Below are 13265 nucleotides of genomic sequence, written 5' to 3' on the forward strand. Positions count from 1 at the left end.
GCTTTATTCAAAATAAAGCTTTGATTTTAACTTTTGGAATCCAGGCAGACATCCTGTGATGCTCCAACTGAGCTTTTCCCTCAATAATGTTGGAGGACAATTTTACTGACACATTTTCAGGTACAACCAGTAAACCTGCACCCCTCAGCAAGTCACTGAAAAGTTGCACCAGGGTCTTACTTTGACAGCCTAACCCACAGGCATATAAAATCAGTGTTTGTTTCTGATTTAATAAACGAAATCACACAAGAAACAAGAAAAACGTGAAGAGAGAAATAATAACTTTTTATCAGACCACAATACAGGAAGTGAGACAAGGACACCAGTCCACTGCTCTGCTATAGGTCAAGCAGAAAAAAAGTCTCTGCTTCGCCTGATCAGAGCATCACATCTGCAACATCACCTCTGCACTGTCCTGTAACGCAAAGAGATTTTGTTAACTGGAACTGACTTACAGAACATCTGGAAAAAATGTGATGCTGAGATCCAACGTTTAGAAAAACGAAATAATACTACAGTCTAAACAAAGCAAAGGGAAAATTTCCACAGCAATTAATTGGAAAAAGGTGAATTACATTGAGGATTTATGTTCATGTAATGAAGACAATTAATTGCTACGAGAGCTATAAAACACATTAAATGAACAGGGTTTTTTCCAATTCTACTTGCAAGATAAATTTTATTAACTATGTTTAATGGCTACTTAAAATTTTTCTCTTACATATTTATTAAATGTGTCTTTTCAGCAGAACAGAGCATTTTACTAACCTGATTCTACTAATCTAAAAATGAGCAATTTCAGAAAAAAATATTACTCTGCATGTTATCTGAAGATCCATTTAAAATAATTCCTCATACAATAAGACTGCCATCACCACAAATACATAAGTGCTGCTAAAAGGGAATCTAATCTGCTTGTCTCACATGAGCAAACACTCTGCTGCAACTGAGTTCAGTTCACATTATTTGAACAGATGTTTCAGTTTCCAATAGAGATATGGAGCAAACGTTGAGTCCTGATGTCATTTGGTGTTACTGTAATCACTTCATTAAAAACCCCTCTACTTGGGAGACCAGGACACATGGAAAACACTGGCTTAGATTGGAGCAGTGACCTCAAACAGATCCACATCCAAATCTTGTGCTTTGCACTATAGACTCAGCTGCTCAGCCAAGGCTATCTGTGTACCTCCAGCTGTGGGTATTGGATGCACCTTCTGCAGTTGGATTGCATGCAAATAAGAGACAGATGATTACCACCTAAAAGTGACCTAGAACTGACTCTGTTTCTTATACACCATTTATAAAATGGGGGTAAGTAGCACTTCTGTCTAACAAGGGTGTTATGGGAACAGATAAAGTTCATGGTAGTCAAATATTCTGGTAATCATGAGTCCTCAAGATGAAGAGAATCGATAAAGAAGGGTCTCAGCTACTTCAGTGAACAAGAGTTTGGCCAAATCTTTATACTGAAGCACAACCTTCTCAATCTGCAATGTTCTTCCTTAAAGATGAAGTTGCCATAAATGTGAGCTTCCCTTAAATAAGAGCCAAGTTTTTTAGATCTGACGGTCACAAAGTAAAATGCAAAACTATGACCAAAGTCCAACCTAGTGTTTAATGCCTAAATAATAGTAAATCAATTGTATAGAAAATGCTCTTTGTCCTCTGAAACTGTGAGGTTCTGCAAAGTTCTGCACAACCTTATGCTGCAGACTCACATGTGAACTTTGGACTGACTCCAATGGAAAGGATGTGGTGAGCTCATCTAACCACCATCCTGTCTGAAGTAAGGGCAGCACCACCATCACACCACAACCAACATCTCTGGAGCAGATCCTCACCCGCTCTGGCACCCTTTGCTTACCCAGTAGAACAGACATCCTCATTGCCAGGAAGATTTACATGTTTCAACTTAAAAATCTCAAACCTGAACAAAGAATAAACAAAACTGCTGTGATTTCTACATTAGAGCAGTGCAAAATTTTTCTCTGAAAGGGTCAAGCGGTTCTCTTAATTATGAAATACCTCTCCTACAACCTTCCCTTTTAAGTGTTTTAATCACAGGAACAGTAGCTTGGAAATAAACAAAACTGAAGAGGATAATGAAGGCAAGAGCAACATTTAGCAGCCTCCTCTTCTAGAAACCAGGTGCTGCCAGAGCAGAGAGACAACTCTTGCCAGCAGTGCTGTGGGTTAATAATGGGAACCTCTCCTTGACAACTGTGTTGTTTTCCTGAAATGCCTGTACAAATTAACAGCATATGCTGTGGTTGAAACAGACCTTTCTTGACCCTCAACATTTAAAAGTTAAGCACCTAATTTAAGCTATTCCCTCCAACTTTTCCTTGCAATCGCTGGAGACAGTCAGAGCTCTGCTGAAGCGTGAGAGTTTGAGCCTACAATTTCCAGAGGTAACAAGACTGGTGCAACCAAGATGAAAAGCAGGAGAACTAATGCACACTCACTTGGATGCATCATGTTTTCTTAGAGGCTTTTAAGAAAGTCTTGACTTGTTCTCCCCCCTACTCCACTAACATCAAGTGCAGGTGTTACATTGCTGCTGTACTTTTCTCAATGAGATTATACTGCTGGATCAGTCATATAAGAGAAGTCAATATCCATGTGTTAAATGAAAAAGGATAGTATCATCTGATACCATTCTATTAAGATCTAGGAATCATTGCTTTAAATTTGTTTGTTTTTTTTTTTAATTCAGGAAACTTTACCTTCACAGAAATAACTTGACCTAGAAAAAAGAAGCTGTAGAACCAGAGACTGCATTACCATAAGAGCTTATATAGCACCATCTTCATCAACAATACATTCTCAAAGTCCTGGCCTTCAATTTACTGTTAAAAGATAGTTGCATATTGCCTTGCTACAGTTTCAGCATAGCCAAGGCAATTTTTGTGTGGATATGAGAACCTCCACACTGGCAAAACTTTTAAATGCCCCACAAAAAAGGGGACATACAATTATACAAGAAATTGGTAGTGGTATGTCTATCCTTGGCAAACAACAAGAATATACAAAGTACAAAGAAAAGCACAGGGATGAATTACAAATGGGCTACTTCATTTTATTTTTTTTCATCTCTTATCCTCAGAACTGTAGACATTTGTGAAACACAACAAGTAGGACTTTCAAAACATGGATGCCTATCACCAAGTATACTCCACCAACAGTAACACACACCCATCAGCAAGCATTTTGTTCAGTAGGGCACTTAATATAAACATGCATCCCCTCAAGCCCAAGATCATAAAAACACTTCAATCCTGATGAACACTTTCCAAATTCAGGGAGAGCAAAGGTTATTTACAGATGCAGTGCAAGCATGGCATGTACAAAGCAATAAACACAAAGGCTGCTAATGTTCTTTTTTCCGCATATGCAGTCATTCAGAAAAGAGCAAAAATAAAAAAGCAGGGGAAAAAATACATACCTTACCAAACCTGAATGTTGGACACAACTTGTTTCAGAGCAACATTGGTGTGAAGGTAAGCTCCTCAGGCGACCACCAACTGCAATTCCTTTCCGAGCCCCCCAGAGGCTCCAGCTCTCCCTTGTCTGTGTCCCTGAGGAAGATGCGGTGTCCTCCAGTATTTCAGAGCCTCAGCTGCAGAAGACGCTGCTCAAAAAAAGGGGAAGAGAAGAAGGTGTGGCATTTAATTCTAGGGTCAGTTGTTTGGCAGATTCAGAGCAGAACACAAGACAACACTGGATAGGAATGAAATGTCAAGGCAGGACAGAAAGCCTGTGACAATCCATCATGTGTGGCACCTTCAGAGGGCAATGGTTGAATTCAAGAACTGTGGTGCAAAGTTATTCTTGCTTTACAGTACTTTTACAGTGTCCCTAGACCAAGAAATGAATGACAGCCTGGCTGCTTTTTATTCCAGTCCAATATCATAATACAAAAGTAAGTAATGTACTTCTCCCATAGGGAATATTTTAATTCATAATAGCATTTCTGAAGAATAACAGGACTTTCATATTAAAAGCAGAGACATCACCTCAGTCTTAATACTTTGCACATTAAAATGGCTCTTACTCAAGGAATTCAAAGCTTAGGAGCTTACAGCAGATGGGAAGTGGGGAGTGTCCACCCAACACACAGCAGTTCCCAGGGTTCTGCCTCCAGTGCAATTGTCAAGACAGGTGAATGTCCTGGGGTTTTCTGAGCCCAGGGGGCTCAGCATCACCATGTTTTCTAGCTCACTGTCACTGCTAGATGTGCTCAGTGTTTTCAAGAGGTCAGATCCTGGCACTGAACACAGATGTGGGGGCCTCACTGCAGACACCCAGGTGAGAAGAAAGCAATGGAGATGATCACCTGGCAGCAGTGCTGCCCCAGAGAGGCACTGAGAAGTTCGAATGTTCATCCCTAATCCTTGGCATATCGGAAAACAGTCAAAGGAGCATCCGTCCCCCAGCCAGATAACAGCCTGTGAAGCAAAACCAGGCACAGCAGCACAAAACAGGTGAGGACTGAGGAAAGAGCAGGATCTGACCACCCTCGGTCAGGTACACCCAGACTATGTGGTTTGTGCCCTTAAATCAAGCTCAGAGGTACCTTCCTAAGATTAACTCAGCAGCCATGAACACACTCTAACTTTGCCTAGGAATGCAAAAAAAAAGCAAAGGTAAAAAGAACAAGAGATATACAGGAAAAACTCTGTGGCAGCTCAAAATACCACAAAATCACATTCCAACAAAAAATCCTGAACCCATGAACAGGTTACACCTATCTGGAAAAGACATTAGCTTTTGGGCTTGCAAGAAGGAAGATTTCAGTAATCAGCACGTGAAACTGTGCATGCCAAAAGTTACCATCATATAAATCATACCGTATAAAGTTGCCTTTATATACATACACACAAAAATACATTTTTTTTTTCTTTTTTTTACCAAAAATCCACATAGCAAGTATGGTCACACAGATCAGAACCATCAAATATATTCACTTTATTTACCACTAATTACTTTGCTGGAACTCATGTAAGTGGTTTATGTTACATACACACCCAAAGGCTCTACAAATGGAACAGCTTGTGAGACATCCACAAAAGGAGTCAGGGTGGTAGACCCCAGTCTTGCATTTCTTGGTACACATTTGCAGACTTTCTGCCTCTCTTGAATTCAGACATGAAGGACAAAAGTGGACCTTCACAGTTCCTGTCCTCTTCTAGGCTAACCATGAAAAATCGGACTGCCAACTGAAAAGGCTGCTGAATGACTTATGGGTACAGAAATGGCTGATGCTGCAGTAGTTTGATCTGCAGGCAGCAGCAAGACCTAATTCTACTGCTTTTAAGGGATTTTATCTCTGGAGACGACAGCTACAATTACTTTTTCATTTCAACTCATAAATTGTAACGCAGAATAGTCACAAAGAAAATCAGTACTACATTTTTGTGCATTAACCACAGCATCAGCTGAGCTGAGTAGTAGAAGTAACAGTAACAGGACTACATCATTACAGCAAGCTGAGTGCAGGAGCCTGGTCTCAGGTTGGAAAATACATGGTCTTGGAAGTACAGCTGGCCAATGCTCACTGGAGGCAAATCTCTATGGTAAGAAGTTGGCAAGTTGCCTTAATATGCCGCTATGTATGCACATAGAGTTCCTGTACCTTCCCAATTCCTGCACTGCTGGGTGCACTATAAATTCCAGCCCAGGCAGGACCATGCAATTCCAGCTCTTGGAGAAGACAAAAACAAAGCCACGCTCTTCCTTGGTGCTGCCAAGCGGTTGCCTGATCCAGACTGAAAGCACAGAGTGCTACGAATATGCAGTAATGTGAAGGATGAGAAGTAAAGGGAGGTGTGGACATGGAGGGGAAAACAACTTTAATCATGAGAAAACGCACCATTCCCATCTTTCGTGGTACAACAGAGATGGGGGTAACATAATAAAATTAAATTATTGGCCAGGTTTCCAGTTAGCAGTACAGTGCATTTGCTCCAGCCTGAATGCAACGTGCTTCCTGCACGCTGATGATGTGCATCACAGAAATATAGAGGAAGGGAGGTAGGCCAGGGACCATCCTAGTCAGCTACAGAGTAAAGTAAAAGGCCACAAAATATAAATGCAAGAAAACCCTCATGAGCTATAATTTGTGTTGGCTCAGAATTTTCCAATGGAAAAAATGAGACAAAAAAAAAAAGTATACCAGTTCTGTTGCCCAAACTTGCCTGACTTTGCAGAAAAAACCCTTCACACTCAGTGAGCCACTACTGAATTGGTGGTCACTGTCCAATTGGTTTTCCTCTCACGGTCAAGGAACCTGGAGAACCCTTCACAGAGCTCCTGAGATGCTTCTCAGACCTCCTTGACTCTGGGCAGCTCTAGTGAGCAGCCATCCTGAAGGGTGAAAAACGCCCAGGTCATGGTGGGCTGATGGAGCAACTCCCCATGCTCAGAGCTCCAGGACTGCCCCAGAACTGCAGAGTGAGAACAGATAGCCCAGAGAGCTTGTGGATGCCCCGTTCCTGGAAGTGTTCAAGGCCAGGTTGGATAGGGCTTGGAGAAACCTGGTCTAGTGAAAGGTGCCAGGGGAGTTTAAGGTCACTTCCAAGTCAAACCAGTCTATGATTCTATGATCCCTGATAAACCCCATCCATTTCAGTCTGCAGCTGCTATAGGAGTCAGCACTGTTTTTATCTGAAACAAAACCAAGTCTGAACTTACAGAAATGCCCCATGAACGAGAAATTCCACAATTTTGTTGTGATGTTTCTAAGTTGTGCTCCCCCACTAGTCTTCGATCAGACACGTGGAGGGAACCACTGACAAACTGCAAATTACTTTCATTATCCCACTTCAGATTTTTACATTCAGTTAACATAGTTAAGTAGTATCAGATCAGTCTTCCAGTCACAAAAGCTGGCATATGAATGTTCTCATTAATCGGAAAAGGTAGGCAAGATATTTTTCCAGTAAAAAGAGGGTATTTCCCTTGGAGGAGTCTCAGTCCTTTACTGATGGAAAGCATGAATTATACAAAATAGCCATATCCTTTTGATGTAACAAATAAGATCAAATATTAAATCTGAAGACACCATTTCTATCTTGAGATGCTTCCAGACCACAAATCAATGAAGTCTGGGAGGCTCTCTTGCAGGAAGCCTTGCTATATCTTTGTTTTCATACTTGTCTTTAGGCATCAGCCATTAATCACTGTTGGGGTGAGGACAGGAGCCATCTGGACTCCTCTCTGACCCAGCACACTCATCCTCATATTGGTGTGTCACACAGCTTAAGGTGCAGTTTGGACCTTGTGGTTACATATGACAATATTGGTGAGCACATGTAACTTCATCAAGGGCAAAAAGAGGTATCTAGAAGCTAAACAACATATTTGCAAGCAAATATTGCAGTGTAGTAGATATTCAAATTAGTATTAACTTGTCTCATCAAAAATTAATTACAACGTACCTAACTGCAATTGAATAAATTAGTTGGGCACAGAAAAGATTAAATATTTAAAGAGGCTGATGACTTAAAAATAATTGAAACCGTAACTCCTTGCCTAAATATTAAATTTCTTTCATTTTTACTCCTAGTGTGGCCCTTAAGAAATCAGAATTCCACATGTGTGTGCATTCATGTAGATGTGTATGACACACTCAGGTATATGGAACATGTTCATGTATAGTCTCCTAACTTCCCTTTTTCCCTAAAACTAAGCTTGGGTAAATATTTTCAACTAATAGAGAGGAGGTCCACTGGTAGAGCCAGAAGAAAGGCTGTGAAACAAGCAAGGGAAAACACATTTTTCTGCTAAGTATTTAACAAGGTCACCCGCCTCTGCAAGTGCAGGAAAAAAGATCCCACAGCAGGCTCTGAACACAGCAGGAGATTATACCAATTCATTAGCAGGTATATTTTCTAATTACAGTCTCGGACACGAGTCCCCTTACAGCTGAGAAGGGAACAACTGCTGCTTTTTGCCATATCCTCCGGATCAAGTTCCAGGACAGGATGGCTTAGCCCAGTCCCACTACAAAAAGCAGGGGTACTCTGTTACCTCAGAGGATGCCCCTGGCTCCTCACAACCCCATTCCCGAGGGAAGCCAGCTTCTGCAGTTTATACGATCTGTTCCTCCGCCCCTGCCACATCAAGAATGCCATGGGATCAACAGCTCATCCTGTCAGCTCCATCTCTGGTAAAGATCTCACATTAATTTAGTGTAAAGGTGACACTGGTGAAGAAGGGAACAAAATGAGACTTCGAATCCCTTCTTCCGAAAGGCTAATGGTAAAAAATTGGAAGCAATGCAACTTTGGCACCTTTCCAACTATAACACTTAGAGTGTTGCCCACAGCCGTGCCCCAGACATGCTTCATCATTCACGATGGCTCAGTACAAAACATAAATAAAACAGAAATCTCCAGCACTACTGGCACTCAGCTGTTCTGAGGCTTTTTTTTTTCCTTCCCTGCCAACAAAATAAATAGTGAAACAGAACTACAATTCAAATGATAACATCCACGATCAGAAACTTGGTGGGGGCTCGTGGTGGGGTGGAAAATTAACTCAATCAAAGAATGCAGGCAATAATAAAATAAAGAATACATTGACTGAGATTAATATAATGGAATACTGTGATGTCGCTGAAGATCAGTGTTGTTTTTTGTCATCCAAGTACAAACTAACAGTATCCATGAGAAAGGAAATAAGTGGTTAATCATGCTTGTTGTAGGAAATATTCCCATCATAATAGTATCAATGTTACATTATGAGGTTCAAGAGTGTAATTAATATCTTGGTGGGTTAGAAAATGCTGCACAGGTTTTGCTGCTGCTGCACACAAGTAAATGCTTTCTGAAAATGAATCCAAGAAGTGCAGTGGAAATACACCCAATTTCAAATAACATAAGCTCCTTTCTTCAGCAGGCATGTTTTAACCAAAGCTGCTTCTCAAGTTCAAAAGCATTAAGTTGCAGGCTACTGTCTAACTCTCCAGCTGCCAAGACTGCATTATACTATTAAGTGTTTTTATTATTATTACTCTTACTACTACAGTCTGGTTAGACTATAAAATAAGATCTCTTGGGCTCCTTAGACTCAGACGTTTACATCTGCCCTTGTACTGAAGCTCTTTCATGAGATTATTGTTTCTTCTGTCAGTTCAATTGAAAGCAATGATGAAGTTATTGCAATGCATATGTCCTTGTCAAATAATGCTTTCAAAGGGTTGGAAGCACATTTCGGGGTGGTGGTGAGGGGGGAGGAAATGCTCGACTCACTTCCCAGATTTAGGAGAGAGTGAATAGCAAACAGCTTGCACTTAACTGGTCAGATCATCAAAATAATCAAGTAAAGAAATGAACCCATTTCTCCCAACAAGAGCTGACAGGTTTGTACCAGAGGCAGCTGTGTGATACAACCTTTGTTGATAGAACAATATCTAACTGGATTTCCTCTTACTCGAACTCAAAATGGGAATCTAACTAGAAAACAATCCCATCACTCATCTTAGTACCACAGTCAGGCTACAAGCCTTACTTTCACACTGAGTGGGGAGTAACTGGCTCTGTCAGGTTTCTTCTTTGCAAATTTGAAGCGTGTTCCTCTGGCCCCAAGTGCACTGCATCAGCAGTAACTTGTTTCCCAGCTCATTAAAAAGCTTCATTTCCAAATTTAGGATGGCAGAGTCCTTAACTCAGTGGTAAGTTAAAGTCTGTGCCTTTCTTTTCCCTTATCTTGTTATCCCCTTTTCACTGAGCCAGGGTCAGCTGTTTTGCAGAAGTTGGGACAGATTATCTCTTTTCCAGCCTCACTTCTACTCCTGTGGCTCACATATTTGCACACCTCTGCCAGGGTGTTCCCAAGGCTAGGGCTCCACTCTGTAACCACAGCATCACAGAGGTGGAATGTGCTATGAAAATCCCAGCACAAGGAAAACAAAATTTATTAGTATGTGCAACAATGCATAATAAATTATACTAACTAGAGAAAAAAACATTTTTTGAGCCATCCCACAATAAACATCTACTCATGCAAAGCAAGTGCACTTAGACTATTCTGGGATGTATTTTCTATATTCTATAATTTGGGTACATTCCAGGATGAAGAGCACTGTTCATTACAGGAAGGTTCAAATACCTTTGGATCTCTTTACCACAGCTGATAGCACATAAATGGATCCTATTACAGGATCAGGACATTGGAGCATAAGCTTTTTATACATATACTGTACTTCTCTTTCTCTGTATCAAAGGTATTAACTTGACCACTATTAACTTTAATCTCATTTGAACTCAGTGCATTTGTATTTTGTCACCCAAAACTGACTTCTCTGAATCTTCTTCAGATATGCTTTTACCTTCCTTTTGCCTTTTTTTTTTTTTTAATTTAACTTTCTGTTAGTTTGTTTATTTTGGTTCAGGGACTCACTCTTTTGACCACTTCAGCTAAAACTTCCCAACATTTCTGGCACTGGGTGCACTCTACTCTCACTGGAATCAGTGAGCTTTATGACTGGCTTGCATTTAGACAGGTCAAAATGCCTTTGCTGCCCTAATCTGTCACTGTTCACAGATACTCTGCTTTGTGTTACTGCCACTTGTAACTTATTTTCTGTTGGAAAATTAATAACTAAATGCATATACACCTCCATCTACTGTTAAATGTCATTGCTAAGCAAGCCTTTTGTCCTTTGCTTAAGTTAGTTATCTCTAAAGTTATTTAACTATGTAATGTTATTGTTTATCTTTGTGGAACATATTGGGATAAGCTGGTATACCCAATGCTAGAGAAAATACAAGTATATTGGATTCTCTGGCACCTTGAGGACACACAGCTGTCAGTCAGCTGTCAAGCCAGAATCTTAGCAGGGTTTTCCATTATAAATTCAGGTTATTATTTTCAAACTTTTGATTTAAAAAGACATACATAGCTTCATTCTCCTATGATGCTTTAACCCGACTTCAGCTGTATTTGGAAAAAACAATTGGGTTTAGGAATTTTGCAAGCTTCAAAAAGTTTGGATAAATTATATACAATGTGCTGTCACTCTGGAATTCACACCCACATCTCTACTTTTACACTCTTACAACCCAGGGGAAAGGTAGGAGTCAACAAAGCCTATGAATGACACAGAAAGGCACCGCTCTCAGTGCAGACACCTGATACATTAGCCTGGAAAGTATATCAAATTCAATGACACTTGAAAAACACCAATCTCTGAAATGTCATTTTTCCTACATGGATCATATATTTGAAGAAAAATAAACTGAACCAGAGCTGGTAACCAGCATAAAAGTCTGGTAAAACTCTAGAGCCTTTAAGTGCTTTAATTTCAGTCACCAGTACACAAAGGACAGAGCAGGAGAACACAGAAGAGATCATGCTGGGGCCTGGCACAGCATCAGGGAGGAGCTTCCTAGGAGAAGTGTTAGGAGTTTGGAGGAAGCTGAAGCAAGTTAAAAAGGACCATAATAATAATAAAAAGCTCCAGAAGTTTGCCTTTTGGTCCACAGCCACCAATGCATTTGCAATTGCAAATCAGGACTTCCCTAACGTCATCTCCCCTTTCTGAACGCACACACACACACCTCTTTTCAGACTCCACATGAGCAAGATCTCGAGTTCACCCACGCTAACACCTCTTGCTGTCTGCTCTCGGAGAGAGCAGGTTTGTTGGACTTTTACAGAAAGTCAGCAAACTATCTGAAATACTGCACCCATAAAATAAAGCAGCGTCACACTGTTCCTGTTGGTAAAGGCTGCTTTCCTTGGTGTGCTGTAAATCCTAAGGAACAGAGCAGAAATACAGCACCCAGCAGAGCCAGCCTGAACAACAAGTGTCTGAACTGCCTTCAGTCTCAGGTGCTCAGAGCAATCTTTCGACTTGTGCTGAAAAGCAAAGCAGCTAAAAGGGGACCATCAAATGCAAGGGAGTTTGGAATAACCTTGTTACAAGATAAGCTGATTCTTGTCAGACACGGCTCAAGACTGCCAACTCCATTTGGAGCCCATGATTAGTAGACCCCAGCCAGAAATATGTCACTAAACCCAGGTAGAGCTTGGCATGAGATGAAAAGGCTCATTTAGCCATCATGGGCAAAGAAGACAGACAAGGTGTGCAGACCCCACCTAAATCTAGACACAGTCAAAGTGCAATAATGAAATACAGATAGAAATTGGTCTTATCACTGATCTTTTACAAATGCACACTGACACACAGAGCAGTGCTCCCATGACAACTGCCTGTGCCACCAGGTGGTTGGATCCCCACTCTCCCACTCACAGTTCATTATGGCAGCAAGTAATTGTGTTCAATTAAAATCTCTTTGGAAATATGAACCCACAAATACCGTGCATAAAAGTTTAGAGTGCTTTGACTCTTTCTAAAGTCCTTCTAAAACCCAAAATAATATCTTTGTCAAAACCATACTGCAGTTCTGCATGTATTTAGCCAATTAGCAAAAATTCAGCTCAAAGGTTGTTTGGTTTTGTGTTGGTTTTTTTTTAACCACTAAAGCTTAAACAATTGGATACTGGAAAAAAGCCTATAGCTATCTATCTGCATAGCACTGCAAACACTTTGAACACCACCAAAATAAAATTCATTGACCTGAATTTATTTCTAGTGTAACTCCACTGATTTCAGCGGGCTTTTACCAGGGATAAATTTGCCCATGGGTTTCGGGGACACGAAAGGACTTTGAAATCACAGCTTGTAGAAATGTCAGTGAGCAGGTTTGGATGTGGGCAAGCCTGTGCATCAAGGAACTCTTCTCATTACAAATCTGTAAACCTTTGGCAGTTTGCAAAACACTGCTCTTAGAAACATTTTGAAGAGCTATAAATAGACTGCTCAGCCCATGATAAATTATAATCTGTGAAGGTTGCAAAACTATAAATGTCTACAGTTCTGGGTTTTCAATAGGAGTTTTCAGGACTTCTCTGACCAGACCCAAATTTTCACACTTCCAAGTTTCTATCTGTGTGTCTGTACATGAACATTAGAGTCACTTCTTCTGAGTTCTTCCCATTTCTAATGAAGACTAGTCTTTTTAGGAGTCACGAACTGACACCACTCGTACAAACTGAAATGCTCTTGTGAAACTTCCAGTTAAAAAATAATAGAGAAAGGTCCAAGTTCATATAGCCTGGTGTACCAGAAGCTTCTGAGCTTCAGAAGTCATATGGTTTCAGACACCCCTTAACTGCCTCTCACAAGCAAATTCAGAAATTTTGATGCAACCTCCTGAAGTCTTGATCCAACCTGAAGTTACAGCCACATGCTC

General features: G+C 40.6%; 1 protein-coding gene across 8 annotated transcripts in view; it reads right to left on the reverse strand.

Annotated features, from left to right (window-relative positions):
• Positions 1 to 13265, reverse strand: part of SGCD (sarcoglycan delta) — a 347493-nt gene that overhangs the window by 215830 nt on the left and 118398 nt on the right. For all 8 annotated transcript variants that reach the window (XM_064671961.1, XM_064671955.1, XM_064671959.1 and 5 more), the window contains one exon: positions 3449 to 3634. The gene's annotated coding sequence lies outside the window, so the exon portion shown is untranslated. The remainder of the gene's footprint in view (positions 1 to 3448; positions 3635 to 13265) is intronic.

Source organism: Pseudopipra pipra, chromosome 15, assembly GCF_036250125.1.
Source record: "Pseudopipra pipra isolate bDixPip1 chromosome 15, bDixPip1.hap1, whole genome shotgun sequence".
Lineage (NCBI taxonomy): Eukaryota > Metazoa > Chordata > Aves > Passeriformes > Pipridae > Pseudopipra > Pseudopipra pipra.